Source organism: Giraffa tippelskirchi, chromosome 11 (assembly GCF_054371585.1).
Source record: "Giraffa tippelskirchi isolate mGirTip1 chromosome 11, T2T-mGirTip1v1.2.pri, whole genome shotgun sequence".
NCBI classification, from domain to species: Eukaryota; Metazoa; Chordata; class Mammalia; order Artiodactyla; family Giraffidae; genus Giraffa; species Giraffa tippelskirchi.
This window is the reverse complement of record NC_137285.1, coordinates 37,592,276-37,619,001: the sequence shown is the minus strand read 5'-3', so window position 1 is coordinate 37,619,001 and position 26,726 is coordinate 37,592,276. Positions and strand designations below refer to the sequence as shown.

Genomic DNA, 26,726 nt, shown 5'->3' with positions numbered 1-26,726 from the left:
AGAGAAGGCAATGGCGACCCACTCCAGTACTCTTGCCTGGAAAATCCCATGGATTCTCCATGGGGTCTCAGTCCATGGGGTCTCAAAGAGTCGGACACGACTGAGCAGCTTCACTTTCACTTTTCACTTTCACGCATTGGAGAAGGAAATGGCAACCCACTCCAGTGTTCTTGCCTGGAGAATCCCAGGGACGGCGGAGCCTGGTGGGCTGCCTTCTATGGGGTTGCACAGAGTCGGACATGACTGAAGCGACTTAGCAGCAGCAGCGGCAGCAGTAGTTTAGAATACAATAGGTCCACAGATCAGCTGTCATCTAAATCTCTAGATTTGTGCACCACTGAAGAGTTGTTCAGATTAGCACTGTCTGTCTTTCAGCCATTAAGTGCTGCCTGACACACAGATGACATGGTATAAAATTTCTTCCTGAAACGTTTACATATTGGCAACTAATGTCCAGGAAAAATAAAGAAGTTCACATTTTGTTTTAAGAAACAGCATTTTTCCCTTTAAAGTCAACTCTCAATCTTTGGGGGAAGAAAACTATACGTATCTTTTCTTTCTATCTTCACTCCCGTCAACACTTCTTAGTGTGACTAAAGGTAAACAATCATCCCGTTCATACTTGATATTCAGATAGGTTGAAAATACTAACTTTCCTTGAAAGATCCTCATCAGAAGTCAGAATTATTTGTTTCCCTACCTAAGAAAGGACTTCCCTGATAGCTCAGTTGGTAAAGAATCCTCCTGCAATGCAAGAGACCCCAGTTTGATTCCTGGGTCAGGAAGATCTGCTGGAAATGGGATAGGCTACCCACTCCAGTATTTTTGGGCTTCCCTTGTGGCTCACCTGGTAAAGAATCCGCCTGCAATGTGGGAGACCTGGGTTCGATCCCTGGGTTGGGAAGATTCCCTGGAGAAGGGAAAGACTACCCACCTACCCACTCCAGTATTCTCGTCTGGAGAATTCAATGGCCTGTATAGCTCATGGGTTTGCAAAGTCGGACACAACTGAGTGACTTTCAAAAAAAAAAAAACCTAAGAAAAATTGTTTAGAAAGAACAATCTGTGAATATGTGAATATTAAATACTGACTTCAAACCACGTGTTTTCTCTTTTGAGCTAGGTGCTAAAAGCTGAATGTCTGATAAGAAAAAAGGAGACAACTGCTAATAAAACTGAAAATTTCCCCAGTTGGATCACAAAACTAAGTCATGGAGGAAAGTCCACCCACCCATTTAGCTCGGGTGTAACCAGGACATTTTCATTCTAGGAAGAAATGTCATCTTTTACAGTTATACTGTAAAAACTCCATCAGATCAAGAGTGATGAGAGTGACTATTAGGAGACAGCAAAATGATTCTAGTTTTTCCTTTTCCAGGAAGAGGAAAGGGTGGAAGGAGATGTAGTAAATAAGATTGTCAGTATTCTCTGGCAAAGAATGAGTGGGAAGTACAGGAGAGCTAGACAAATAAATGGATGAGCAATTGATAAAAAGAAAAACCCAGAAAACAATATACAGAATTCAGTACTAAGTCATTATTGTAGTTCCACCACTTAACAGGATAGTTTTGATCATAGCTAATGTCTCAAGTTGGTCTAGGAAATGGTTAGGGCAGCCTTAGTAGTTAGAAATCTATTTTGCTTTTGGCTAACACCATTCTCTACACCACCGCCTTTAAAAGAGATTGAGATTGTTAAAACTGCAGCTTGTAAGGAGCATTTCCAACTTCCTTGCAAAGTTGTAAATAACGTGAGTTTTTGAATTAGAACAACCAGAGTTCAGATTCTGTCTCTGCACTTATTAACGGGAAATTTGAGCACTAGATTTCTCTGAGCCTCACTCTCCTTATCTTAAAAATGGGATAATAATGTATCTCAGAGCATTTTATGAAGGCTAAACCCTGATGATGCTAGCAAAATGCTTATTACAGGGGAAGCTTTCAATGAAAAGTAGATCTTGGTTTTTAAATTGTCAGAACAGAACTGGGCATTCCTTAGAGCCAGAGAGAGGCCGTATTTGTGATAGAATATGACTCCTGAGAGCCCCTTGCACTGCAAGGAGATCAAACCAGTCACTCCTAGAGGAAATCAATCCTGAATATCATTAGAGGGACTGATTGATGCTAAGGCTGAAGCTCCAAATTTTTGGCCACCTGACGTGAAAAACCGACTCAGAAAAGACCCTGATGCTGGGAAAGGTTGAAGGCAGGACGAGAAGGGGACAACAGAAGATGAGATGGTTGCATGGCATCACCGACTCAATGGACATGTGATTCAGCAAGCTCTGGGCGATGGTGAAGGACAGTGAGGGCCAGGTGTGCTGCAGTCCATGGGGTCACAAAGAGTCAGACTCAATTAAGAGACTGAACAACAACGTATTTCTAGTGCATGGTACAGGTCCTGATATATCTTTGATGTCATGTTTAATTGGTGCCATTCTGGATTCTCTTTACCCTCAATTTAGTGTTCTTCTCTACACACACACACACACACACACACACACACACACACATTCACATATACTTACATACACACACACTCATATATGCATCTGTTGTTCAGTCGCTCAGTAATGTCCAATCTTTCCTAGCATCAGGGTGTTTTCTAGTGAGTCAGTTCTTGGCATCAGGTGGTCAAACTATTGGAGCTTCAGTTTCAGCCCTTGTCCTTCCAACGAATATTTAGGATTGGTTTCCTTTAGGATTGACTGGTTTGATCTCCTTGCAGTGCAAGGGACCCTCAAGTGTCTTCTCTAACACCACAGTTCAAAAGCCTCAATTCTTCAGCACTGAGCTTTCTTTATGGTCCAACTCTCACATCCATACACGACTACTGGAAATACCATACCTTTAGCTATATGAACCTTTGTTGGCAAAGTTATGTCTCTGCTTTTTAATCTGCTATCTAGGTTTGTCATAGCTTTTCTTCCAAGGAGAAAGTGTCTTTTAATTTTATGGCTGCAGTCACCATCTGCAGTGATTTTGGAGCCCACAAAATAAAGTCTGTCACTGTTACCATTGTTTCCCCATCTATTTGCCGTGAAGTGATGGGACCAGATGCCATGATCTTAGTTTTTTGAATGTTGAGTTTTAAGCCAGCTTATTCACTCTCTTCTTGCAGCTCCAACAGGAGGCTCTTTAGTTCCTCTTCCCTTTCTGCCTTAAGGGTGGTGTCATCTGCATATCTGAGGTTATTAATATTTCTCCTGCCAATCTTGATTCTAGCTTGTGCTTCATCCAGCCTCACATTTTACATGATGTACTCTGTTAAATAAGCAAGGTGACAGTATACACTCTTGACGTACTCCTTTCCTAATTTGGAACCTGTCCATTGTTCCATGTCCTGTTCTAATCATTGCTTCTTGACCTGTATACCGGTTTCTCAGAAGGCAAGTAAGGTAGCCTAGTACTCCTGTCTCTTTAAGAATTTTCCACAGTTTGTTGTGATCCGTACAGTCAAAGGCTTTATCGTGGTCAATGAAGCAGAAATAGATATTTTTCTGGAACTCTCTTGCTTTTCCTATGATCCAGCGGATGTTGGCAGTTTGATCTCTGGTTCCTCTGCCTTTTCTAAATCCAGTTTGTTAGGTATAGTAGATTCTATAGTAGAAACATGTTATGTATAGTAGATTCTTCATTATGGATGATGAGTGCATGAATTGAACAAGACCCTTCTATATTTTAATAGTTATAACTAAGACAAACGTGCCAAACCCTGTTGTAAGTTATATGTATGTGCACATTCATATACATACACACACATAAATGCATAAAAAATCCTCAAAAGAGCCCTATGAGGCAAGTACTATTATCTTCCCATTAGAGAAATGAGTTAACCAATATACATAGGTTAAGTAATTACCCAATGCCAGAGAGCTAGTAAGTCAGTAGTAAGCTTCCTTTACTACAATGCAAACCTGTCTATCTCTCTCTATATATAAGCACACCCCTCTCTCTCTTTAGGCATGTGTGTTCAATAAACATAATGAATCATATTTGAAAAGTATGTCACAGCTTTATAATATTTTTATAAATGTGCGTATTATTCCTGTCTGGAATTTGGATCACTTACATATGAACTAACTAGCCATATAATCTTGGGTCAGTCTATAAATCTTTGTCAGAATTAAAAATAAATCAGCTAGGTGATCCCTAGATTTAGCTCTAGGAATCTGTGAGTATGCTCCATGAGATTTTGACCAACTCCATCATTTCAGGTACAAGCAATTTTTTCTATCTTTATTAGCAAGAATAAGTTTAGTTAAATATTAATAGACTCAAAACTAAACATTTCTGAATATATCTATAGTCTACCAGTTATAGACACAGATCTAGGACATTTCATCATTGGATTTTGATATACATAAAGATTATATTTTTGATTAAAGATACCAGAGGTCATCCGCTTAATAGGTCAGGTTATGCTTTTTCCAATATCAGTATCAACTTGCCAATCAAAAAACCTGTAACTTTGTACTCTTCTTCAAAGAAAAAGCTAGATATTCTCTCTAATTTTCCAGTCTCTCTGCTCCACTTCACAATTCCTCAAATATTCCTCAAAAACTTTCGGCATGACCTCTCTAGATTCCCTCACTAGCCTACAGTATGAATAACCAAGGAGAGGAGATCTGAACTCATTGGTGTAGCAGGTTTCATCTGGCAATCCCTTCACTTCTGAATCACTGTGTAAGTTCTTTGGTTTCTAATACCAAGAGATCCAAGATCGTGAACACCATTTGCCTATGAAGTGGTCACTGATTCCCATATTTATTCATTTAATCTTTTAGACTCTATCACATAAAAGGTATATGTTAGTTACTATAAATATAGTAAATACATAAGAAAATAAGACAGGCCACCATCTCTTGTGAGGAAGAAATGAAGTCTGACCATGGAAATATGTACAAATAGAAACATCGATTTGGAAAATACATGGTTGACATCTTGATTCCAAGCAGTTAGTCCCCTACACTATGAGTAATTCTTCAAGCAGTCCTGTATCTTGCCCTTGGCATTTACCATTTTTCCTGATGAGTCCAGATTCTAACACGCACTTGGCTCACTGTCTTGGATCTCCCATCAACCTAAGAGTCTTATTCCATTACTATCCTCACTTTGGACTAAGATTTTGTATTGTTTTTTTGAAATACTGTCATATAAAACACAAGAATCAAACATTAACAATTTAGAGAAGATATCTAGAAAGAAAATATAGTTTATTAAATATAATAATGCATTATCTAGAGATATTAATTAAGACACTACAATTTTAAAGAGTCCTTTGTGTACAAATCAGATAACTTTAAATAATACAGATAATGGCTATTAGTGGTTTATTTATAAATTATCTGATTTTAAAAATTGTCTAAAATATAATTCCTAAACTAAAGAAAATATGTTGATAAATGTATTCCATTCTTTTAAAAGACATACTCCAAATTACTGCATAGCTTTTAGTGCTAGCATTGCCCCTCTAATGTTTTACATTTGTCTTTTACATTTGTTTGGACATGAAATAAGCAAAATAATTGTGTTATTAAATATTATTTTGCAAAAAATAATCACATTTTGAACTCAGAAGCTTCCCTTCATAAGTGGCTGTATTTTAAATGAAAGCAAAACATATAAAGACTGCCAGTAATAATTTAAGCCCAGGGGACATCTTCAAGGTATCAATTCTATAAGTTTGTGAAAACTGACCCTCAAAGATGAAAGAAACATTACACTATGAAGATAAGGTACTTGCATATTTTATGCCTGCCTATCAGATGTTGACCTTTGTGCTTAGAAAGTTGGCCCTTAGCGGACATATATGGTTTCCCCTACCATTACAAGGGCAGTTGGTAGCTTCGTGGTTGACTTGTTTATAACAAAATATCAGCTACACCTAATGACAGGTATTGTCTATGACCATCACTGCATTACCATTCAGATACCATCAGAATAATGACTTTCTTGGCTAAGACACCTCATCCCTAGTCAGTGAAACCCTAGAAAATAATGATGTTTAAAGAAAAATATGTGACTGAGATTAAGGGAGCTAACATTCAATTAATTAAAAAGTGTCTGTCTTTTGGTAGTTTTGTAAAGGTAAAAGTTAATTTAAAAATATGGCTTTAAATAATGTCACCAAACTTTTATGCTGAATAGCCAAATAGACCTTTAAGAAATAAAATGTTTACTGTGTAAATTGTTGCTATGAAATGGGTACAATGCTTTACTTCTTAAAAATGTTTCCCTATTATATGCAGCTTATCATTTTATTCTGCACTGCATCAGGAATGATGCTATATTTTGGGAATTCATTTTTAATTTTTTAGGTAAAAAAAAAATCAGAATTCAACTACATCATAAATGAGCAAGTTGCTAATTAGCAATAGCAATTATCAAATCGTTACACATGTCTAAATATAAAACATGGTATTTCACTAATATAGGTTGATATTATGAAAGTAATACTCTATATTCAAGGCTAAGGAATCAACTAAAATATTAAGGTCCATTATGAGCTCATTCCTCAGTTACTAAACTGACAATTGCATTGTGGTCACTATCTCAACCACAATTAAAAACATATTCTTAAATTCATACTCTCTCTGCAAGCTAAATGAATTGGTTCTTAATGTATCAGGATGAAAAATGCCTCCAAACATATTTTTAACTCACAATCTTCCCGCAACCTACATAAAGTGTTCTTAACAAACAAGGATGAAAAGCAATCGTTTTTTTTTTTTCCTTTTGAAAGATTGTAGAATTTATAATACAACAAAAGATTATGTTAGACAGTCTAAGTAGGAAAAAAGGAGTTCAAAATGTCAGTTAGAAAAAGCCCAGGAAAAGAGACAAAGGAAGAAAATCCAAGGACTGGAATGGGAACTTTGGGTGGGGAAAAAACACACCCAAACACGCCCCCTTCCTGATAGGTGGTGGATACAAGCCCTATTTTGCATAGGGCAGAGCCAATCAGGCTCCAGGGCGGAAACAAAAAGGATAAAAAGGGAACCCAAGCAGGGCTGAGGCCACTGCTACTGGGTCCGCTAGCTCCCATGTCTTGGGTGTGTACCTTCTGCTGTCTGCCTAATAAAATCCTGCCTGTGTGAGCTTTAACACTGGTCTGTTGTTTCAAATCTTTGCTGTGATGAGACAAAATAGACTGGAATAGACTTAGAAAATAGACTTAGAAATGGAAATCTATGCATTTGCAAGAAGAAATATCAAAATTCTTAGAATCCCAGATATCATCAAGTTCATCTTCTAGTCAAAAGCAAGGCATTGAACTGTCAGGTCATTTATCTAAGAAAAAACAACTGTCAGACTCTTAACTCTAGCCCACTGATTTTTGCAGAGATCTGTGGACAGGTCTGGGGAGGAAGCAACATAATATGCCTTAGACCACTCCCTCTAATCTTTGTCAAAGACAATGAGTGTTCAAACAAAATATGCATTTGATGTGTACAGAAAATTAATTTTTTTTAAATTAATGTTTGATTATCTACCATACAAATACTATTTTTCCACATCCTTGCTCATTTTTAAGTTCCTTTATATTTATATTAACGGAAAATAATCTGTGAAGGTTTGTCTTAGTGATGCCACTGCAAGACTATTAAACAATCAGTAGATAGGTGGTGGGTATACACTGCAAGTAAAGAAACTATAACTAAATTATCTCATTGTTGTTGTTCAGTCACTCAGTTGTGTCTGACTCTTTGTGACCCCATGGACTGCAGCACTTAATTCTCTCCCCGAGTTTGCTCAAACTCATGTGCATTGAGTTGGTGATGCCATCCAAACCATCTCATCCTCTGACACCCTCTTCTCATCCTGCACTCAGACTTTCTCCGTAGATAGCAGTAAAAGTTATTGCTTTGAAAATGTCTACAAAGAAGCTATTTCTTCCATGTCCTGGCCATTGTAAATAGTGCTGTGATGAACATTGGGATACTTGTGTTTTTCTGAAATATGGTTTTCTCAGGGTAAATTCCCAGTAGTGGGATTGCTGGGCTATCCAGCAATAGAACTATCATATGATAATTCCATTTTTCTTTTTTAAGGAACCTTCATACTATTCTCCATAGAGGTTTTATCAAATTGCTTTCCTATCAGCAGTGCAAGAGGGTTCCCTTTTCTCCACTCCCTCTCCAACATATATACTGTGTGTAGACTTTTTGATGATGGCCATTCTGACCAGTGTGAGGTGATATCTACAGCTGATTCATTTTGTTATACAGCAGAAACCAACACAAAATTGTAAAGCAATCATACTCCAATAAAAAGGTAAATTAAAAAAAGAAGTTATTTTTCTCAAAAGATGCAATAATAATCATTTTCAAAAATGACAAAGGTTTAAATGGTTTGTGAGATAGACATAAAATACATATACTATAAAACAGTAAAAGAAGACGTATCACAGCAAATAGTACTTGATCAGTTGCTTTTTGTTAGTGCCAAATATAATTATTTACATGATTGCCTTTTTATTTTCATCAAACTGACACTCCAAATTTCTCAAATACTACTATTACCATATGAATTGTGACAAAGCATTGCATCAAAAATAATGCTTAGACTTCACATGTATTACCTCCGAAGACACTATGATAATGCCACCAGGTTGTATTTAAACAATCTTTTAATTAACAAGTCTGCCAATAATTATTTATTTCACCAGAAGTATTTTTGCTCTGATTTCTTTAATACATTTACAAATTACAGAAGTTGGTCATTTGCAAAACTTGGCAGGCTAACAGATCATTTATACTGTTCAATTTTGTGACTTTTAGAATTTTGAGGGCAAAAATTGTCTTTATTTTTGCATTCTCACAACTTATCCATCTCTTGCATGTAACTTTTTCCAGAAATATTTGTTTTCAAAGCAAACCCAGGTTATTTGACATTTTATTAGAGTCACATGTTCAGCAAATTTTAAAAAATTAAGTATGTTACTGGTGTGGGCTTCCCTTGTGTCTCAGACAGTAAAGAATCTGCCAACAATGCAGGAGAACTGAGTTCGATCTCTGGATCAGGAAAATGCCCTGGAAAAGGGAATGGCTACCCACTCCAGTATTCTAGCCTGGAGAATCCCATGGACAGGGGGGCCTGGAGGGCTATGGTCCATGGGGTCACAGAGTCGGACAGGACTAAGCAACTAACACACACACACAAACACTGGTATATAAAAAATGTATTCATAAATGTCGACCTATATTACAGTAATATTTAGAACCAATCCAATCCCATTGATTTCCTAGTTCTTGTGTCATCATCATGTCATCATCTATAATTTATGACATAAAATCATATTTGATGATAATTCAATAACTTTATACTCAGATGATTTAAAACAACTTCAGAAAAATCATCTCTTGTATAAACATATACAATAACAATTCAGGAAGTCTCCCACTTGGAAGACTGGACTATAGGATCCTATGAAATGCCCATCACTGTTTCAGAAACAACTACACTCAACACCACAACGTCATGAATAAACCTACAAAAATAATTGCGGTCATTCAAATGTGCATTACCCTTAATAGATCATTACAATGTCACTCCAATAACACTTTGCTAAATGATGCCTTAGTTTATACTGTGTTGGTGCTACTGCAAATGAGTGAGGACAAAGTCTAATCTTACACTCAAAACAATTTTTATTTCATCAGAGTGAAACAAAATGCTGAAGTCTAGCATTTAATTTTTCTGTATGGAGGTTCAAGTGAGGAGTTGAAGTTGAAAGCAAATTAACCAATTTGAAATCCATACCAGTACAACCATCACCCCTGAGCTGTCACTTCCTTTGGCTCTGAAAAGGAAAACTCCACCTTTCCTGTCTGAGAGGAGGCTGGGTGTGAACATGAGTCTGCCTGCATTGCAGTGAAAGGCTCTGTTCTGGGAGACGTCTGGGTTGTGTGTGCAGAGAAACATTCTATGACTTGACTTTAAACCTGGGAATCAAAAGCAACATTCGTTAAAAAGGACATCAGGATAGAAATATGAAAGCCACGGCTCAAGTAAATAATCAAACTTAAATTTTAAATGTTTGGCAACAACTTCCCATTCGCTCACTTCAAATAAAGCCAAATACTATGTGATTCACTCAAGTCAGTGGGACTGACATATTTTGCATGTTATATTGGCTTCCAATGACAAGGCTTTATTTAGTAAATTTATGTTAAATCCTGTATATACACTGAGATGAGACACAAGGGCTTCCTTCGTGACTCAGATGGTAAAGTATCTGCCTGCAATGCAGGAGACCAGGGGTCAGTCTCTGGGTCAGGAAGATCCGCTGGAGAAGACAATGGCAACCCACTCCAGTAATCTTGCCTAGAGTTCCATGGACAGAGGAGCCTGGAGGGCTACAGCCTATGGGATTGCAAATAGAGTTGGAGACGACTGAGCAACTAATATAGCAAAAGGTCTAATTACATCTCAGCAGAAAGCTTGGCATTCTACATTAGCTTTTTGGTAGGAGAACTAATCACATAACTTCATTTGAAAGGGCATATATCTCACTTCTTTTTAAAATTTCAAGTATGAGGTTAAGTTCAGTCTTTAAGAACAAGAAAATTCAACACCAACTTGCACTATCGTTTGTGAGTTTAATCTCCAAGTACTTCCACCTCTTAACAAGAAGAGAGCTGTATTGCCATGAAAGGATGATGCCAGGGGTTGCATATTTCCTTTAATTTTGTTCTTCATTTCTTTCCCTATTTTGGGTGACCACTGGGAATTCTGCTGCCATGAGTCTTGGTGAAATGTGTCACTACATCCAGAACACTTCATCATGTTGCAGAGCCAGAATCTATTATGGTTTGCAAGTGACTCATATTTTAGTTATGAGAGAGCCCTAGCAAAGAACAGTTTACATCTAAAAGTCCTAAATGTCAGGAATGTAGTGTTTGGACTGCATAGGTATGCAAGGTCCGGTCATACTCTGTGAACAATGCTTTGAGGTATTTATTTATTCAGGATGTATAATCAAACTTTTTCACAAGAGTCTGTGGTAGCTATAATAATAGCGTACTGTCTCATCTTGGTGGTATTTCTGTACTTTTGAAACTGAAATCTTGAAGAAAATGGGGAAAATGAAACTATGGAAAAATGACCTATGATTCTATATTATGCAAGACCAGCAGGGACTGGATGTAACTGAGTAGAAAAAAATCATTAGAGCCACTACTACACATAAACATGAACCAGAAATTCTTGAGAATACAGGTCTGTTGCAGGACCCAACTTTACTGAAGTTTCGGGGATCATCAGACAGTAAATCTTTGTATTTAAGTATAGGTTTTCTTCAGAAAGACAAGAAAGAATAGAAAATACATATTTCACAGAAGCTGAGAAGTTAAATGTTATATACTAAATGTTATTTGGGCTTCCCAGGTGCAACTAGTGGTAAAGAACCTGCCTGTGAAAGCAGGAGACATGAGACACAAGTTCGATCCCTGGGTCAGGAAGATCCCCTGGAGGAGGGCATGGCAACCCACTCCAATATTCTTGCCTGGAGAATCCCATGGACAGAGGAGCCTAGAGGGCTACAGTCCACAGGGTTGCAAAAAGTTGGACATGACTGAAGCAACTTGGCATGCAAACATTATTTTACTATATTTTTAAACAGAAAATAGCTTAGTAAAAGAAACATTGATAATCTTTGAAGAAGCAACATTTAATTTGGGAATTAATTAGAATACTCCTTTTTAAAATTTTAGGCTAACAAATAATTTGTCATTTCAAACTTTATACCTGAAATTTAAATTAAGTTTTGTGTATATTTAGATATCTGCATTTATTTCACATAAATTTGTACTTTTTTCTATTCCAGGTATTCTGGAATAAGAGGAAAGAAGGAAGCATATATATTTTAGATTTTTTTAAACATTATTTTTTAAAAGCAAAGTAAAAATTATTTTAAGGAGTTTTAAAACAGAACATATTTTACATATAAGCTACATATATGTAACTGACCAATTACACTTCTCAACCAAAAGCAATTACATTAATCTCTCACCACCAAAACTCATCTAGCAGTCAGCAGCATATGTTCCTGGGATTTCAGTGCATTTCTTACCAGAAAAGAAATACGTATGAGTCACAGGCGGGCTTGGACAGTAGCCAGAAATGACAAGAATGGCTTGAAGTGCAGACAAGACATAGTTAACTCCATTCCTGAAATAAAATGCTTTCCATAACTCACCAAATGTGTGGTGACATAATAAAAAGCTAGTTTTGTTGTGCTTTCAATATTGTTCAAATTAGAACCAAATAAGGATTTCTTTTAAGGCAAAGGCAATCATGTGTAACCACTTCAACTTTTCCTGAAATCAATACTGCATAATTTCTGCATTTTAACAGATTCTTAAGGACGCCTAAAAGTAAATGCAGGATAAAGGATCAAGTTAAAATATCTGTGGTTGCATATGAAACTTATGGAAATTTTTATACCATTCTGCAAAACAAACACCCTGAAAAGCATCCCGGAGTATACTTTTCAACAGTTGTTCATCTGAACATGGTAAACATACATCAAAAGGAAAAGCTAGTATATGAAAAACAAATAAAAATATTCCACCAAATTTTTCCTCACTTTTTTTTGACCTAATAGATCCTGTATGTTTTTAAATAGAAAAGGCTTCTTCGATTAAGACTGCTGCAAAATGGAAACATAGTTTGATTTATATTAAAGATACTAGCTGCAGTAGTTTGAATTATTGATCCCAATTCTAACTGGGGAGTCCCTCCCAACTTTAGGGGGAGTTTCTCTCTCCACCTCTTCACTTTGGGCTTATCCATAATAATTTCAGTTAGTGGAATATTTACAAATACGACGCAGGTAAAGACTTGAAAGGTATTTGCCTTCTTGTACCTCTGCCATAGTTACTAGAATACCATATCCATGCAAGTTTACTAGTACCAGAGAGGGGACAACAGACATTGAACAGAGGAGACACTGACATTGAGAGATGCATAGACTGAAGCAGGCTTTCCAGATGAGCTCAAGCCTAGATCAACCCGACTGCCTACTCAGAGATGTGTGTGTGCCCAGCTGCTCAGTTGTGCCCGACTCTTTGTGAACCCGTGGACTGTAGCCCTCTAGGCTCCTCTGTCCATTGGATTTTATAGGCAAGAATACTGGAATGGGTTGCCATTTCCTTCTCTAGGGGATCTTCTTGACCCAAGGATCAAACCCATGTCTCCTGCATTAGCAAGCGAGTTCTTTACCTCTGAGCCATCAAGGAAGCCCCTACCCAGAGATGCATGAGAAGAAAAGTGTATTGCGCTAGTCCTTTGTCCTTCCCAGGTGGTGCTAGTGGTAAAGAACCTGCCTGCCAATGCAGGAGACATAAGAGATGACGGTTCGATCTCTGGGTTGGGAAGATCCCCTGGAGAAGGACATGGCAACCCACTCCAGTATTCTTTCTTGGAGAATCCCATGGACAGAGGAGCCTGGTGGGCTACAGTCCAAGGGGTCACAGAGTCAGACGTGACTTAGCACGCATGCATGCAGCAGTCCTTTGAGGCTGTGTGGCTCTTTGTTATGCAACATTACTGTGACAATAGCTAACAGGTACATACACCAAAAAAGGATTCATTTAGTAAAAATGTTACTTAATTTTTACGTTTTAAATAATGGATTACTGTTCTGTTTAAAATGAGGAGCAAAAAGAAGAAAAACGTTAATATATACTGATAACTGTGGTATACCTTGTACTCTGAGGTAATTTTTTTTTTCTTTTAAAAGTGACAGGTTTATTGAGATATAATTCATATATCATAAAATTCCCCCATTTTTAAGTGTACAATTCAATGATTTCCTCCCCCTAGGATTGTAAAACATTTTTTTTCCAATTATACATATACACATGCATCTATTCTTTTTCAAATTCTTTTCCCAACAGACACATAGACAGAGAATGAACTTATGGTTACCAGGGGGGAAGGGTGGAGGGGAAGGAATAGAGAGTTTGGGATTGCATGCACACACTGCTATATTTAAAATGAGTAACCAACAAGGACCTACTATACAGCACAGAGAATGCTGCTCAGTATTATAAGGTAATTTTTAATGTTATGAACTTTTGAACAAATCTTCCTACCCTGTATAATTTCTCACTCTTACTTAACACCCATGCCTTTTTAGAAAGACAAAACAAAACAAGACATGATCCCCAAGCTCCCCTGTCCCTCCCATAATCCAAAACTTAGAGGAACAGGGTGGGAATATTTGACTCAAAAACAAATCATGGCTGGGTTGAGTCAATGAAATTGTCTTTCTTAAAAGGGTATAAATTTATGGGAAAAAAAAAAAGGAAACTCTATAAGAAAACAATGGCACAACTAAAATGAGACAATGTAATTCCTATGAATGCTTGGTCCCACCTTTAGTGGTTTTCTAGTGCCCACCTGAGGCCTGGCTAGACTTTTCTTATGGAACTGTGGCAATGCCAAAATGATCCTTTAGCCCCATTTCACCTTTGCGCATTACTTTTTACCCTTATAGAAATTTCTGCTACTCTGTGCAAAAGACATGTTTTGACTTATGGCTCTTCTATTCCATTTTAGTTGGTTTATGGTTTATATTGCTTATATTTCTTTATACATATATATTTAAACAACTATTTCACAATGTTAAAATTAAAGTCCCATTTAGAGGTTTTTTTTTTAACTTCAAAATGGTAACAATTTTTAAACATATGAAACAGCATTAGCTCATCAATAATCAGGAATGAATATAACTTTTATCTAATCTAAAATGTAGAATACCTCTGAAAATTCTGAAATCACTGTCAAAGTAAAAATTTTTGCAGTGCACTGTGTTTTATTTTAGAAAGCCTATTTCCATGAATTCAGAGTGGTATTCTTCTAAACTTCAGTGGAACATTTAGTTTCTGCCATAGTGTCTAGCATACAGTAAGCACTCAATATGTTTATTCACTGTTTTTAAAGTCAATGTGTTTATTCTGGTAGCACATTTTGTTGCTACATATGTAAAAATGAAGAGAATGGTAATTTATATGCAAAATTAAGGGCAGAGAACACTAGTTGGGATGAACCATCAAATATTACAATTATCAATACATTGTGTAGCAAAGATCCTAATAATGATTCCCTGATGTTTACTGAGGTAAAAGCTAACTAATAGGAAAGGATACTTTTAACTGTAAAAGATCAATAAAGAAATGCAAAGCACATTTTCTCTAAAAAAATATTTCACTTTGGAAGGCTGTCTTTTACTTCTCATTGTCGAAACCAAAGTACCAAGTTTTTCAGTGTAGTATCAAAAATTTTAATGTGTCATTTTTTAAAAAGTATTTCACCTTAAAATCACTGAACTGCTACAGAAGTGTACTCTTTCAATAACGAGAAAAAATTGTGCAAGATACAATAAAAATCTGTATATTTTGTAAGATAAAGAGATTAGACTCAAGAGTAATGAAAAAGATATGCCAACTATAAATACCTACTGACCACAAGTAATCCTCTCCATGAAGTAACATGGTTTGATTATTTTGTCCAAATATAGTCTCACTCTTTGTGATTTTATGACTGCATACTATGAGTAGGATGGCATCAATAGAAGCATTGATTTTATTTTGCAAATAAAGGGATATTCTCTTCATTAAAACCAAAACAAAAGAAAAAAAGTTTCAGGTAATCTTCCACTACTAATTAGTTTTTTTCTTTTTTCTGCATTTATATGTAAGAAACATTTTAAAAACCCATTTAAACATTATAAAAACCCATTTTTATACCTATGGTAAATATTCAGAAATTAAACTATGTAAGAGAATGGGACTTTATGTAAAGCTGGCAGTGTAGAATTGCAAACACTTTAAATCTGTCAGAATTAATAAGAAAAACAAAAGAAATAGTGCAGTTCTCCTGTCTAGACTAATAGAGTTCTCACAGTCTGCTTATGTTAATAAATTTTATAGGAAATCTATCCCTTTCCTCTAGTGATTGTATTTAAATATTAAAGCCTGGGAGTATTTTTTCAGTTAATCAGAGAATGGTTTTTAAGAGAATAAACTACAATTTTAATAGTCATTATTAACTGTTTTCCTATTGCTAAAGTGTGATTAAGCATTGTCAAATCTGTTCTTATTGACAATTTTTAATATTCTATGTGTATTATGAAAAATCATCATGCAAATTTTCGTACAAAATTCCTCTTTTCACCACAAACAACTGTACATTACACTGTATAGTCTTTCCTTTAAAAGTATTTCCTAAAAGTTTTTAAAAACAAAATAGATAATTGATTGTGACAAAAATGACCTTTGCAAGTTAATGTTGTTATTTGCAGTAATGTTATTAATGCATTAATAATATTTATAACAGCTAAGTAACCTCTTTCACTTTATGTCTTTTTAGTAAATAACCATCTTCACCCATCTAGTTTCCCTAAGGATAAACTCCATAAAAGTATAGGAAATACAAATTAGAAATTTCATTCCTTAGAATATAACAAATATGAATTAAATTTAAAATTCAGTGAGGAGAAAGATTAAATATATACAATTTACTTACTAGAGTGGGGTGCCAATTCCTCCTCCAGGGGAATCTTCCCAACCCAGAGTTCAAACCCGCATCTCTGTGTCTCCTGCATTGAAGGTGGATTCTTTACCCACTGAGCCACTAGGGAAGCCCTTAGAGTTCTGTTGTTGTTCAGTCATCAAGTCGTGGCCGACTCTTCATGACCTCATGGACTGCAGCACACCAGGCTTCCCTGTCCATCACCATCTCCTGGAGTTTGCCCAAGTTCATGTCCATTGCATCAGGGATGCCATCCAACCATCTCACCCTCTGTTGTCCCCTTCTCCTCCTGCCTTCAATTTTTCCCAGCATCAGGGTCTTTTCCAATGAATCAGCTGTTCACATCAAGTGGCCAAAGTATTGAAGCTTCAGCATCAGTCCCTCCAATGAATATTCAGGGTTGATTTCCCTTAAGAGTGACTGGTTTGACCTCCTTGCTGTCCAAGAGACTCTCAAGAGTCTTCTCCAGCACCACAGTTTGAGGCATCAATTCTTCAGTGCTCTGCCTTCTTTATGATTCAGCTCTCACAACCGTACGTGACTACTGGAAAGACCATTGCCTTGACTATGCAGACCTTTGTCAGCAAAGTGATGTCTTTGCTTTTTAAAAACACTGCCTAGGTTGTCAAAACTTTCATGCCAAGAAGCAATTGTCTTCTAGTTTCATGGCTGCAGTTCACCATTAGCAGTGATTTTAGAGCCCAAGAAGAGGAGATCTGTCACTGTTTCCACCTTTTCCCCCTCTATTTGCCATGAAGTTATGGGGCTAGATGCCGTGGTCTTAGTTTCTTTAATATTGAGCTTTAAGCCAACTCTTTCACTCTCCTCCTTCACCCTCATCAAGAGACTCTTTAGATCCTCTTCCTTCCTGCCATCAGAGTGGTATCATCCATATATCTGAGGTTGTTGATAGTTCCCATGGCAATCTTGATTCCAGCTTGTAACTCATCCAGCCCAGCATTCCTCATGATGTGTTCTGTGTATACGTTACATAAACAGGGTGACAATAAACAGCCTTGCTCAATCCTGAATCAGTCAGTTGTTCCATACAATGTTATAACTGTTGCTCCTTGACCAGCATATAGATTTCTCAGGAGACAGGTAAGATGGTTTGGTATTCCCAGCTATTTAAGTGTTTTCCACAGTTTTTTATGATCCACACAGACAAAGGCTTTAGTGTAGTCAATGAAACAAATGTAGATGTTTTTTCGGAATACCCTTGCTTTCTCTATGATCCAGTGAATGTTGTCAATTTGACCTCTGGTTCCTCTGCCTTTTCTAAACCCAGCTTGGACATCTGGAAGTTCTCAGTTCACATAATGCTGAACCTAGCATGCAGGATTTTGAGCATAACCTTACTGATATGGGAGATGAGTGCAATTGTCTGGTGATTTGAACATTATTACTGCCTTTCTTGGGAATTGGGATGAGGATTGACCCTTTCCAGTTCTGTGGCCACTGCTGGTTTTCCAAATTTGCTGACATATTGAGTGAACCACTTTGATAGCATCATCTTTCATGATTTTAAATAACTCTGCTGGAATTCCATCACCTCTACTAGCTTTATTGACAGATATGCTTCCTAAGTCCCACTTAACTTCACACTCCAGAATGTCTGCCTCTGGGTGAGTGACCACAACATCTTGGTTATCTGGGTCATTAAGATCTTTTTTGTACAGTTCTTTTGTGTATTGTTTCCATCTCTTCTTGACCTCTTCTGCTTCTATTAGGTCTTTACTGTTTCTGTTCTTTATTGTGCCCATTATTGGATGAAATATTCCTTAGATATTTCCAATTTTCTTGAAAAGATTTTTAGTCTTTCCTCTTCAGTTGTTTTCCTCTATCTCTTTGCCTTGTTCATTTAAGAAGGCCTCCTTGTCTCTCCTTGCTATTCTCTGGAACTCTGTGTTTAGTTGGGGGTACCTTTCCCTTTCTCTCTTGCTTTTTGCTTCTATTCTCTCTTCAGCTATTTGTAAAGCTCAGAGCTTTACGATCTATTAATTCACTTTTCAAAAGATGTTTAGCATGTTAATTTTTTCCTTTCTCTTTGACAACATGCTTTTAGTCATGTCAATAAAATAAAATTTTTTCTCACTTAAAAAAAAAGTATATTCCTTGTCAAACTAAGGCAAGACCAGGTTTATGCTTCCAAATAACTGCAAACTCAAAGAAAATAGAATGACCCTTAACCATTTTTCACACTTTGTTTAATCAAAGTTTTTCCATTGATCCTTCTGTAGATACATTTCTTATTCACAAAGCATGGCATTTATTTTTGTGTACATCGTGAACTTTCAATAAAGCCATTGAAACTGCAAATTGAGCTTTTTATAAACATTTTATAATAGATGACAAAATTCCCAGTTTTTCCATTACCAATGAAACCACCCTTTAGAAAAACTCAATCTTAGTGTAGCCTACTTCCTATATTGAATGTTTTATAGTAGCAATTAAGAAAGAAATCTAAGTTATATTACAATGGTGAATATTGAGCATTAAAATTTTCATATTTTATTGCATAGCATTTTGAATGTTGTTTAATTTAGAAGGCACACTCATATCTATTTGGAAAATTGCATTGCAACATTTGGTGAGCAAGAATAATGGTAAATATTTATTTTGTCACAGGAAAAATAAATTTGCAAACCCAAAGATTAGGAGATATGTATAAAATTCTTGGAACCAAGAAATCTGTAACACAAATATTATCTCCTTAAAAGAAAATACAGTTAATCATTGTGCATTTGGGGACCTAATTTGATAGCTTTATGATGCATCTGTGATAAGGAAAAAAATTTCTCACCCAGTACCCAGTTCAAGAAATCATATTCAATTACAGCTTATTTTTATACTGAAAATGACTGATGTGTCATATATCATTATCTGAGAAACAACTATACTATACAACTATATAACAACTATACTTTTGTAGTTGTATTTAATTAATTTATCCAATAAATATTTATCTAGGGTCTACTATGTGCTGTTCAAGTGATAGATGTATGCTGCTAAGTCACTTCAGTCGTGTCCGACTCTGTGCGACCCCACAGATGGCAGCCCACCAGGCTCCCCCGTCCCTGGGATTCTCCAGGCAAGAACACTGGAGTGGGTTGCCATTTCCTTCTCCAATGCATGAAAGGGAAAAGTGAAAGTGAAGTCACTCAGTCATGTCCGACCCTTAGCGAACCCATGGACTGCAGCCTACCAGGCTCCTCTGTCCATAGGATTTTCCAGGCAAGAGTACTGGAGTGGGTTGCCATTTCCTTCTCCGATAGATGTATAGTAATGATAAAAACCATCTTTTCTGACCTCACAGACCCAATGACATTCTTAAAGTTATCCTTTATCTTGGGTTCTTACTGCTGCAAACAGTTTAGGTTTTTGAAAGACTATATTCCTAAATTCATTGGTTTCTATGTCCAATTTAATACAATATATGTTACCATTAATATATATGTAAATGTGGAACAGAGTACATACATTTTTTATCTGGTAATAGCTATTCTCACATCTATAAATTATTTAAAATTGTGTTTGAGAGAGCAGTGCTCATATCTTAAGCTCTAGGTGTCAATAAGCTTCACAGTCTTTTTTGTACCTGCAATATGCTTTAAGGTTTTCTGCTTGAGCAAACTGTTTATTAAAAGAACCTACAACACATAATTTATAATCAATTGCCTACTAGAGAGAATAGTTGTGTGAATAAATGAACAAGGTTTTCTCTACTTTCAATAAATGTTTTTGAAATATCTAACTTCTTATTTCTATTTGTTAAGGCAATATTAAAATCAACTACAATGTCCCAATTTTGCTTTGTTTTTGTAGGCTTTGCCAACATTTTAAGATTTGTTTATTCATGATTAGAATAGATTTTAATTCTTGGAATTTCAGTGTTCTAGAAAAGCAAAGTTTACTATAAAAACATAGATTTAAAAGTTTAATTTGATCACTAACTTGTCTTTTAAGAAGTGCACGATTTCTTAGAACATATGTAACAAAAGAATAAATAACCACTCAGTTATGTATAATATTTGTTAACAGTCGTACAACAGACTGGTTCCAAATAGGAAAAGGAGTACGTCAAGGCTGTATATTGTCACCCTGCTTATTTAACTTATATGCAGAGTACATCATGAGAAATGCTGGGCTGGAAGAAACACAAGCCAGAATCAAGATTGCCGGGAGAAATATCAATAACCTCAGATATGCAGAGGACACCACTCTTAGGACAGAAAGTGAAGAAGAACTAAAGAGCCTCTTGATGAAAGTGAAAGAAGAGAGTGAAAAAGTTGGCTTAAAGCTCAACGTTCAGAAAACTAAGATCATGGCATCTGGTCCCATCACTTCATGGGAAATAGATGGGGAAACAGTGGAAACAGTGTCAGACTTTATTTTTTTGGGCTCCACAATCACTGCTGATGGTGATTGCAGCCATGAAATTAAAAGACGCTTACTCCTTGGAAGGAAGGTTATGGCCAACCTAGATAGCATATTTAAAAGCAGAGACATTACTTTGCCAACAAAAGTCCATCTAGTCAAGTCTACGGTTTTTCCAGTGGTCATGTATGGATGTGAGAGTTGGACGGTGAAGAAAGCTGAGCGCCAAAGAATTGATGCTTTTGAACTGTGGTGTTGGAGAAGACTCTTGAGAGTCCCTTGGACTGCAAGGAGATCCAATCAATCCATCCTAAAGGAGATCAATCCTGGGTGTTCATTGGAAGGACTGATGTTGAAGCTGAAACTCCAATACTTTGGCCACCTCATGCGAACAGCTGACTCACTGGAAAAGACCCTAATGCTGGGTAGGATTGGGGACGGGAGGAGAAGGGGACGACAGAGGATGAGATGGTTGGATGGCATCACTGACTCGATGGACATGGGTTTGTGTAGACTCCGGGAGTTGGTGATGGACAGAGAGGCTTGGCGTGCTGCAATTCATGGGGTCGCAAAGAGTCAGACACGACTGAGCAACTGAACTGAACTGAAGACTTCCTAGTGGTTTATACTTAAACAAATCTTGGCAAAATCAAAATTATCTTGTTTGGGGCCTAGTTTCAGAAATAATATTAATTGTAAGGCAAGAAAACATAAGGGTAGGGAAGGCAGCATAATCTGGAGTGGAAACAGTACACACTTAAATATGTAAGAGCATAAACTTAGTAGAAACTTTGTAAATGTATTGCTTACACAAATGAGAAATCAATAAAAATTTGTAAATTAAATGTTTGCTCAATAAAATTAAAATAATAGCTGTAACTGTATATGACAGATGTTGTTTTGCTGGAAATAAGATCTCTAAAGTTATCAGGGTTAGATTTATCAAAGGTACCTCTGCATTTTGTTGTTGTTGTTTAGTCACTAAGTCATGTCTGACTCTTCAGCGACCCCATGGACTGTAGCCTGCCAGGCTCCTCTGTCCATGGGATTCTCCAGGCAAGAATACTGGAGTGGGTTGTTGCTTCCTCCTCTAGGGAATTTTCCCAACCTGGGATTGAACACACATCTCCTGTGTCAGGAGGCAGATTTTACACCACTGAGCCACCTGGGAAGCGTACTTGGGTTTTACTCTTGATGCCATTATCCAGGCAGCTGTCACCTTTTTAAGCCTCAGCTTCTTCATATGAAGAAGCTTCCAAATGTAAAAAGAATGATGTTTTACATAATATCAGACAAATAAAAGTCATCAGACAGTGATGGTGACTATAAACATACTCATCCTACAGTGTCAGTGACTATAAATCTAAGTAATTTCTTACTAAAATGAAAAGCTTACTAGTAATTATCACACATAAAATATTTGCTAATAAAATCTTACAATCAGCTAAAAATAGTGATTAAATAGTCCTTAAAAAACTTTTGGGAGTAGCACCAAAAGTCAGGAAAACCCCTTATGTCAAGTTACAAAGACATCTAGGGCTTCCCCAGTGGCTCAGTGGTAAAGAATCCGCCTGCAATGCAGGAGTCACGGGAGACATGAGTTCAATCCCTACGTCGGGAAGATCCCCGGGATGAGGGCACGGCAACCCATCCAGTATTCTTGCCTGGAGAATCCCCATGGACAGAGGAGTCTGGCAGGCTACAGTTCATAGGGTCGCAAAGAGTCAGGTACAACTGAAGCAACTTAGCATGCACACACAAAGACATCTACTGGGTAATGAAAACTACTGAACCCGGGGCAGAGATACAAGAGTTCATTTACATGCAATGCAGTGAATAGATTTACAGTTTAGAATCACAACAGAATTTTCAGAATGCACACTTTCAGGCCTAAACCCCAGGGAGCCCACTCATTAGGGTACCCAAGCAGGCTGCCAAGGCTTGAGTAAATATAAAAAATAATCATTCACTGAAATAAAGAGGAATACTCAGGCAAATGCTCATTGGAGCTATGGGTATAATAAGAGGGAATAAAACCTTGATCTTTTTTTTTTTTTGGTCTTTTCTATAGTAAAAACTGCCTCAACCAAATATACACATGAGAAATAACTTAGCTGTTTTTGCCAAATGTGTTGTGCCATTAAATTTTCAGATAAAGGAGACTGTCTGTAAAAATGTTGTTACTATATTTTGAATTTAGAATCAACAAGGAACCTAAATAAGGATCAAATTTTCTCTTTGTTAGTTTTATGAGTTGCCGTAGAAAAATTTCAACCTTTGCCAATAAATTTTATGATGTTGCCCTTTCTCAAGTGATAATCTGTTTTAAAAAAAATCCAAATAACTCTTGAGTGTTAAGTCATTTTGCTCTGAAGATACTAAGATGTGTCTATGAATTTGTCCCACATAAAGTTGTTCCAAATATATGAGACAAACGTCATACTTGGCAACTTATCTGATGCTAACAAGCCTACATTGTTTCTCTAGGTGCTAAGAATCACAATAAATGTGTTATTTTAATCATCTATTTGCATGCTTCTGGGAATCTATATCTGAATGCTTAATTATTCCTTGTGTTTTTACAAGCCATTTCATCTATGCTTAGCTAGGATTATCTAGCTCCCTCTGCTATACCCTTATATTCGTAAAGTGGTTTATTTGGCAAGTACTGGTAGAATACCTCTACTAAGCACCTCATTAGGAGAGACATTTTAACAAGCAAAGAAAGAAAATAAGGGTCAATCTCCACAGTTCTGTGAATATATGAAAAAACAGTGAATTTTAAAAGGTGACCTTTGTGATAGGTGAATTACTTCTTGCCACCAGAGAAGCCCTTACATCTTGCTACCATTCTTAAAAAAATAGCTAAGAGGGCTTTGAAATCAAAATATCTATAGAATAAGGAAGTGATGCTTATTTCATATAATTTATTTATACTGAAGCCAATCAAGATGGCTCTTTATAGATAGCACCTTCCTTTCTGAGTTTTTCTTAAGAGTATTTTTAGTAATGTGTTATGGAATACTGTTAAGCTTATAAAACTACACTGATGCTTTGTAACTTCGAAAACAGGGACTTGTGTGACAATAAGCTTATTATTCTTTCATTACATTCAGCTTCACTTTAAAATAAGGACATAAGAGAAAAGCGTAGAGAAGGTTGAAGCCATGACTGCATTCACTGACGTACCATCAAATGATAACACAGAAGATGATTTAATAGAGTTCTAGAATTGATAAAGACTTTAGGGATCATCTTCTTTGATTCCTTTGAATAAAGAATTCCAGGCCAAAGAGTTAAAGTGGTATCTCTACTTTCAGGGTTTTTAGAGATCTTTGACTAGAACTGACATTTTTTCCCTAACATTTCACACTTTTAACAGATATATCATTTATTCAAATTTATTTAAAGTTTAATAAAGGAAAAATAGCGTGAAATAGAATGCATATAGTTCCCATTATTTTCTAATAAATTTATTATCTTCATGTGCTAAGTCTCTTCAGTTGTGTCCGACTCTTTGCAACCCTATGGACTGTAGCCTGCCAGGCTCCTCTGTCCATGGGATTCTCCAGGCAAGAATACTGGGGTGGGTTGCCATCCCCTTTTCCATATCTTAACGTAGATGCTGTTAATAATTAAAAATAGATATTAAATTACAGTTGTGCCTTGCCCTCAACTTATTTCTAAAGATAAATATGAATGCTATTAGTGAGTTTAAATCCTGGGTTTTTCATTTTAATCTATATGATCTATATGAACCTACAAAGTTATTTAACCTGCATGTGCCCTTATTTCTTCACCAGTAGTTTGGAGATAATAAAAGCACACATTCGGTGGGTTGCTGTGATGATGAAATGAGATAGAGTTTAGAGCACATAGAATAGTGTATGGCATACATTTAGTGCTCATAAAATCACTGCAGACAGTGACTGAAGCCATGAAATTAAAAGATGCTTGATCCCTGGAAGAAGAGTTATGACAAACCTAGACAGCATATTAAAAAGCAAAGACATCACTTTGCCAACAAAGGTCCAAATAGTCAAAACTATGGTTTTTCCAGTAGTCATGTACAGATATGAGAGTTGGACCATAAAGACAGCTGAGCACCAAAGAATTGATGCTTTCGAATTGTGTTGCTGGAGAAGACTCTTGAGAGTTCCTTGGATAGCAAGGAGATCAAACTAGTCAATCCTAAAAGACATCAACCTTGAATACTCATTGGAAGCAGTGATGCTGAAGCTGAAGCTCCAAATCTTTGGCCACCTGATGCAAAAAGCCAATTCATTGGAAAAGATTCTGATGCTGGAAAAGATTGAAGGCAAAGAAGAAAAGAGTGGCAGAGGATGAGATTGTTAGATAACATCACTAACTCAATGGACATGAATTTGTGCAAACTCTGGGAGATTGAGAAGGACAAGGAAGCCTGGCCTGCTGGAGTCCATAGGGTTGCAGAGAGTTAGACATGACTTAGTCACTGAACAATAACAAAAAGAGATGATGTCAGTACTAGTATTGAATAGCACACAGCTGAAGTGTCATTTGTAGGCAACAGAAGATATTCAATACAAATATAGAAATATAGATTCTAGTTACAGAAATAAAGCTTCAATTATTAGAAGGAACATATTCTAGATTCACAGTAACAAATGTCAACCTTTTATACAGATCTGACCGTTATTCAGAATCTCTTTTTAGATAAAACATGCCTTTGTTAGAGCAATTAGGAAAAATCAAGATAAAAATGGAAACTATAGGCAAAATATTCTTCATGTTAACTTACTTCATGTATGTGAAGCTACATCACTACAACTCTGACTTGAACAATTTATTAAATTATTATTACTTCACTAAAATAAACTTTAATAGATTTAAAACAAATAATACTCTAACATTTACACAAATTTTAAAACACCTCATTTCACATTTGTAATTTTTTAGGAAAAAAAGAAATTTAATTATTCATGCCAGATTACTAATGGTGGTTATTTCTGTTTTGTTCTTTACCATATTTTCTAAATTTGATGCAATAAAATGTTAACATTTTGTGAAAAGAGAAAAAAAATTAATAAATACTATTTTAAAAGTAAAGGTGTTAGATTTAGAATTTAAAATAAAAATATTTTAACTATGTAAAGAAATCCACAAAAGCACAGATTCCTATTATTAGATTTCAGATTAAAAGCATCGGTTTTCCACTTGCTACTATATGTGATATCTATCATGATAACTTTTCTCAACTACTAATTCTGTGTCTATAAGCATGAATATGATAATATTGTCTTTCTCATTGAACAAGCACATTTTTAAGGGTAAAAGCACACCAAAACTGATTTGAAATCAGTTCCCTACTATTATGTACATAAATGTGATTTGCAGCTATAAAAATTTCACATTCGATATTAACAGCACAGGCAAACATGAATCAGTGTGTTACATATGTAAGAAGAGGACATTTTGAAAGCTCCCCCTGTACCTTTTCCTGCCCACTCCGCCATTTCCTCATTGTGGGATCTAAGTATCTCAAACTCACCAAAGGCAGATAACAATTCTTGGCACACTACCTCAGGTCATTCTAAAGATTAAGTAACATGGTATCTATTAAAGTATTTTTTAAAAGACATTTACACTTATAAAGCATTATCATACTCTGCTACCAAGGACCAGGTTCTCTACTATGCTTGGATATACTAACCAATGAGGAAAACATGATTCTCATCCTGATGGAACAGAATAGTTGAATGATTTACATTAATGATGCCGCTTTCTCAGAGGGTAGTTCCCTGGTGACGCAGACAGTAAAGAGTCTGC

General features: G+C 36.2%; 1 protein-coding gene across 2 annotated transcripts in view; it reads right to left on the bottom strand.

The window, feature by feature from the left end:
- FAT4 (FAT atypical cadherin 4) overlaps positions 1 to 26,726 on the bottom strand; it is a 173,468-nt gene that overhangs the window by 93,248 nt on the left and 53,494 nt on the right. The gene's annotated exons all lie outside the window — the stretch shown is intronic.